The sequence below is a fragment of the Artibeus jamaicensis genome, unplaced genomic scaffold, assembly GCF_021234435.1.
Source record: "Artibeus jamaicensis isolate MK-2021 breed Jamaican fruit bat unplaced genomic scaffold, CSHL_Jam_final contig_387, whole genome shotgun sequence".
Lineage (NCBI taxonomy): Eukaryota > Metazoa > Chordata > Mammalia > Chiroptera > Phyllostomidae > Artibeus > Artibeus jamaicensis.
Genome location: NW_026521812.1, coordinates 3481198 through 3487680, shown reverse-complemented (window position 1 = coordinate 3487680; position 6483 = coordinate 3481198). Strand labels below are relative to the sequence as shown.

The following is a 6483-nucleotide window of genomic DNA, read 5'->3' as shown; positions in this document are numbered from 1 at the left end:
AATTCTTCTTAATAAGAGTCTGTGGAACCAAGGGAAGAACGGGCTCTGGTCTTTCATTTTTTTCCTGGTTTTCTGTCCTCATCAAACATTTGTTGTGGCAAGCGGTGTGCATTCAAGTGTCAACATCAGGCTTTAGGTGCGCAAGGGCTTCGTGGTCTGGAAGAAGACAAACAGAGGAGGGCACACTAACTAGCAAGGATTGGGACCTCGGGACAGTCTGTCAGCCTCTCGGGGTCCCAGGTTCATTGGGAAGAGCCTTGATGGATGAGACCAGTGGTTCTCAACCTCAGCCAGCCACTGGACGCACCTGGGGGAACTTTGAAAGAGTAGCAATGCCCTGGGTGGCCCCACTCCCAGACATTCTGTCTGGTTTCTTCTAGGGTAGGGTTCTAGCACTGGTGTGTGTTTTTTTTTAAAGCTCCTAAGGTGATTCTAGTGAGCAGCTGAGTTTGAGAGTCACTAGATGATAACTTTCAAGTTTTTGGTCATTGTAGGAGTCATGATTTTTTTTGAAGAGAGTTTTCTTTCTGTGTAAAGTCTACTGCGTAAGTCGGTAGAAGGCAGAAGGTAGCAGCTAGAACCTACTGTTAAAAACATAGCAAGAGGGCCATGGAGCTCTGGGTTAGGTGACCACAGGTTGGCCAGTACTTGTGCTCTGAATAGATAGTTTACCTCAACAGGATGCATAGAACAACCATTCCAGAAACAGCAGGTGCCCACATTATACTTTTTCCTCAGAAGACACATTCATAGTGCCAACAACTAATTATCAGACCAAGAAAACAAAAACTGAGGGAGAGCAGAGGCGGGTGGCAGCACCATCAAGTTGTACAGAAATCATGACTCAACTCTTGTCCTAGGTTGAAGCATCTTTGTAGCAGTTCTCTGAGAAGTACCTAGTGGTTGCTCTGCAGAGGAAAGAAGGCAGTGTTCTTTGCTGTGGGCCTAGAGGAGAAGGAAGATCTCCAAGCTCCTACATCCTCTGGTTGGCCTCAGACCGCAGCTCTCATGAACTTTCCATTGTAGGAATAGAGAACAGTTGGCTTACACATCCCTGTTCTGGCTTGTTCACTACACTAACAACCTCTTCTATTATGTGTAAGGCAATTAAAAGATGAGCATAGAAGCTGGCATCTTTCCTTCAAAGTAAAAGCCAGAGCTTGTGCTTTGCTAGTGACAGTTTCCTATAAAAACAGAATTTCTTATTAGCGATGACAGGAGAGCCATTGGAAGGATCTCAGGTCATGGTTCACTTGGAGCCTGCCCCACGCCCTTCTGAAGCCCTCTTTCTGATACATGTCTGACAAATCCTCTCCCTAAGAGTGCCAGCACCACCAGGGTTACCTCACCTTGGAAGAGTCTATTAATTTTTAAAGGACTGATTCTTCAGAGCATGTTGAGGGGATGAGTTAGAGGCATGTATAAATTGCTTGTACTTTTTCTCGTTGGCTGTGAAGCAGGCATTGCTCCATCTAATGGAATGTCTACCAAAAGCCAAAGGAACTTCATTCATTGGCAAACACATTTCCTATTTTATCTTCTGCAGCAGATCTTGTATGAGAGAACTTTGAAATGTGTACTGACCACTTGGATCATGAGACTGAATTAGTCAATTGATTACAGGGGGGCCCTCAATTTGAAAGATGGAGACCAGATCAGCCCAGTGAGAGCTGGGTGGGTTAAAACTTGGGGCGACGTAACCAGCCCAATCTAGCTTTGGAGAGTGCAGTGTGGGCAGATTATTCAGACATTAAAAAATGAGAATAGAGTTTTTCCAATTAGATACATTTTTGTATTTAAATTGCATTATTGTTTTGTTTGGAAAGTAACATATATTCTTATGTAAAATATAGAAAATACAGGGATAAAAATTTTAGAAATCATTATATTCTTACCCAAATAATGAACAGGGCAGCTTATTATATTTTTATCTAGTTTTATTTATTTATATTTCCAGGCTAGATATTCTAAGCAAAATATTATTAAATAAAACTCAAGTCTTTTTGAATGGCTTGCCAAATAAAATGCAGAATTCCAGGTTAAACTTGAACTTCAGAGAAATAAAAAAATCTTTTAATAGAAGTATCTTCCAAATTTTGCATGGAATATATTTATACTGAAATATTATTTGTAGTTTATTTAAAATTCAAATTTAACTTGGCCATCTGTTTTTCTATTTTGTAAATCTGGCAACCTTATGAGTAAAATGAAAAAAAAGGGAGAGGATCTGTTGATCCTAATTGATACTAATTTTTTTACAAAAAGAAATCAGTTTTAATAAGAATGCGAACACTCTACCACCACTTGGTAATAACTAAGTGAAAATGAAAATACAAAAGAAAAAGAGAAAGAAGAAAAGAAAAATAAGCACATGATATTTATAGTATCAAAAATGTGAACTGAAGCAGTCATATTACACCTAACCAGAGTTGTTTAAAATGCACAAAACAACGAAAAGTGTTTCTGAGTAGCCACTAGTTTTGTGTTTTGAAAGTACTGCAGGAAATTCCTTTTGGTTTTGTAGACGATCATTAACACTGTTTATGTCTTATGGAGCAGTTCTAGGCTTTTGCCTTTTCAGATAGAGTATGATTTGTGGCTGCTCATATCTGAAGCAACTCTTGGGAAATTCAGTGGAAGATCAGCCAATGGCCACACTATCTGCTGTCGGTTTCAGGAGCAAGGTCATCAGTGAGGAATAGTGTCCTGTCCCAGCCATTTGGACACCAGTGGGGTTCTGAGGGAGGCCTTCTTACATCAGAAGACACTGTGAGACCTCTAAGGCCTGGAAAAAACAAAGAATCACTTGTGAACCCTTTGCTGTGTGTTCAGTGGGTGCTGTAGAATTTGCATAGTGGAAGGGCTCCTTAGAGCTGCAGGTGGCTGGAGCACGGCACTTGGCCTTGTGTTGAAGCTGCCATTCTGGAGCAGGCACACTGTCTTTGCTTATATGAGCCAGCTGATGGAGCAGTTAAAAAAGGGACAGTGGCAATGGTCTTAACCACCTACCCCCCAACACACGTATTCCATGTCATTGCCGCTGACGTTATTGTTAGTTGGCATGAGTTTGAAGGATTAGAAGAAAAGAAAGGCTAGTGCTCTAAAATATAACTTAACTGCTTATGGCCATATTGGGAAGAAGCATTTCTAATTAGATTGTACACACAGCGTGCTGTCACCATGGTTTATCTCATTTTGTTTTCACCCAGAGACATCTGTTCAAAGTGCAAGTCTGACCGCGTCTCTTCTGACCGTAGATATAGTACAGGTAGGTGGCCCTGGGAGGCTGATGACCCCTAGCAGCACCTGCTCCCGCTGTGCCAGGCACTTGCTTGCATCCCATCACCTTGCCCATCCAACTTGCCGATAATACCAACTTTGAGTTTTACTGGCTAACATACTATTTCATGCTTCCAGTTGCACCTGCTGGTTTTTTTTGCTCCCAAGAAAGCAGTGCTTCCTTCCTCCACTCTCTCATCCACTAAAGGCTGCCTGGTGACCTCTGGTTCCCCCTTCAAAATCACCTCAGATGTCAGTTTCTGCAGGACCCTCTCTTAAGGACTCCTGAAACCCCCAGGGTCAAAAGGTCTCCCCTTTATGGCATTTCTGCATATTTCTGCATATCTCTATATTTGTGCTACTTCTCATACTTTATGTCACATCAGATTCTTTGTTCATTTTGTTTACACTTCCTCTTTCCATTCTTGTTGTTAAGAGCAGGGTACATCTTATTACTCATCTCTATTTCCCTCCTACCTCCATGGATGATTTGTTGGATGAATAAATCCTAAATTTTAAGATTAGCAATTACTCAATATTCAGTTAATGTCAATGTGTTCCATTAAAATAAATTATTCAATAAATTTTGAAACCCTGAACTCCCATCTGTACTGAAAGGACAGTCAATAGTGATGCCCTGTCCAGGTCTATGCCTTTGAGAAACAAGAGAATCCTTGGCCAGAGAAATCACAAATTATAGAGAGGGGCTGTTTTCATGCTGTGCATCAACACAAGCCTTTGGATACCTGCTAGGATTCAAGTCTTGGTTGGAGGTGAAATGTTACAGGCACCCTGTCTCCTTAAACTCATGCATAAATAAATCCTTCCTTGGATACAGGAATGGATTACTTGTCAGTTTTCCTCAGAGACTTCCCTCCATGGGGGGTGACTCATTTCATGTGGTATCAAGCCTCTTTGACTCATGTCTCAAAGAAGTCATGCAAGTGACAGATGGGAAAGTTCTCAGGAGAGAGTGACTGGATTGTCAGTTTCTTGAGCCTCTGTGAAGAATCCCTGAGAGCTGCCTTCGAGTTGCTATGCTTTTCATTTTGATCATATACTGTTAATGTAAAAATGGCTTAAAAGGGGCCTATTAGTTTTGGTTTGCCCTTCCACAAATTTTAAACAGAACTTCTGCCTTTAAACAAATGTTACAGATCAAGAGTATATCCTGAAATTAAGCAGTAGCCTCTGAATTTGTGACTATTTTATGAGAGCTGAACTGGAGTAAACGGAGTTTGCAGTCCCTAATCGTGGTTCATGGACGGAGATATTTTGGAGCAGAGATTCTTAGCTGTTACTGGCGTTTTCTTCCTTCCTTCCCTCTCCCATCATGCAGCTCTGCTCCCGTCCAGTGCTTCCAGTCACACCGTTGTCGGCCCCATTTGGAGTAGCCTTGTGAACCTGGTGTTTCAGTGTGAGTCTAATATCTACTTCCCTTAAAAACACTGACTACACATATTTTCCTTCTTTTTCTAAGGACCTTGGATTAGTCTTCCAAAAAGGAGGGCAGGGGATTCTAGGTCGTCACCGCTAAGCGCAGCCCACCTGTGTACACTAACACACACGCATGCACACACTTACATCCATGTGGTCATACAGACACCTCTGTTTTTTTACCTATCCTTCCCTTTCTTAATTTGTAACTCCTTTTCTCCAACAGTTTCATCATCTGCAGTAGAATTACTTCTTGTTCAACCCTAATACACACATATAATAGTTTTGGAATTGCTAACCCCTATCCATGAGAAACACAGTTTACCTGAGTAAATATTTGTGTACAGTTCTTTTTGCACTGAGGTGTGATTTTGTTATTCATTTGTAATAAAAGGGTTAATTTGTTATTGTTTGAATTTCACTTTGCACCCCCACTTTCTATCACTGTCTTTAGAGTGTTAATTACGGTAGGATTGAGATTATAATCAAGTTGAGCGGAACCAATGGGTAGATTCTAGGTTCCCTGGAGAAGATAAACGACTTGTGGGTATCTTACCTCTTCTGTTCTCCACTGACCTGGTCTCTGGGGAGAAGTCGCTCTATGACAACAGGAAATCCACCGCCGCATGGCATTTGCTTTTCAACCTCTTCTCTTGACCATTTCCTTGCCCTCATTTTCTGGTCTCATTTTCATAAGCATTCTTAAGTAAGAGAAAAACTGGTTTTTGGCACCTCCCTAATCCTTTTAATTTGGCAGGAGGATGAATAGTCAAAAGGATGGCAGATAGGTAGTGGGTGGGAGGAGGAGCTGTGGCCAGGTGCAAGAGTAATTTATAAAATCGGTAATAGAGATTTCATATTAATTTAGCAGCAATACAGTGAAGAATGGGCATGACCTAGGTTGCTTGGTGGGGCTCCATCAGCGCCAGAACACACATCATGCCAAGATGTCATTAGCATTAACAGGTTCTTGTCTGTGGGAGCCTCTGAGATTGGCAGGGCCTCATTCCCCATGAGGTTTAGCTGTGTGTCCTATTCCTGCTTCTTCCTTAGTGTGTTCCTTCATTTAGTAATTATCCATTGACAGATGCAGACCTGAGTTCTTATTCTGCGTGAAGGACTTTGTAGATGTAACATAACTGAGTCTCTTCTAGCCACCAAGCATCCTTCTGCCCAGTGTCACTGTCTCTGTTTTGTGACCATCCTTAATTGTAGATGTCTCAACACCAAAACACTGGGGAGCTAAGCAAACAGAATCATGGAATTATGCTCAGAACCAACCATTTAAAGAAAAATGCGGGACTCCTGCAGAGGATGTTGTTTTGAAAATCTGGTGCCTTACGCTTTCCTCCCATCCAGACTTCAAGGAGGGAGCTGGCTGCCCAGATGCCTTGCCTTATTGCTTTTCCCCAAAGCTGTTCAAACAGCCCAGCCCAGGCATGTATTTGAGTCCGTGTGAACAGGCTTCTCCAATTAATGGGGGAAAACAGCTTTGTGTCAGTGCTGGGAACCCACAGCTGGTCGACCAGGGGTGAGTCATGAGGCAGGTCACAACAAGGCCGATGCAAATTGTACGATGTGTGTTTGACTAGAATGTTATTGCTAGCACAGTAAACAGGACTACAACACAATTGCGTCAATACTGCAAACAACACGAAACATTGCAAAAGTGTCCAAGGTGAAGCAAGAGATTATCATGAACACCCAAGTCAAGGACTTAAGGTCATCTTGAGGAGCAGGATGAAGTTTTGAACTTTACAACCAGAT

The 6483-nt window shown here is 41.9% G+C and overlaps 1 long non-coding RNA gene across 1 annotated transcript; it reads right to left on the bottom strand.

The window, feature by feature from the left end:
• Positions 1-2371: 2371 nt before the first annotated feature.
• On the bottom strand, positions 2372-6158 carry LOC128627341 (uncharacterized). Its single transcript, XR_008391506.1, has 3 exons — positions 5998-6158; positions 5273-5417; positions 2372-2785 (listed from the first exon to the last, which is right to left on the bottom strand). It is a non-coding gene; the product is annotated as an uncharacterized LOC128627341 (long non-coding RNA).
• Between the last annotated feature and the right edge of the window lie 325 nt (positions 6159-6483).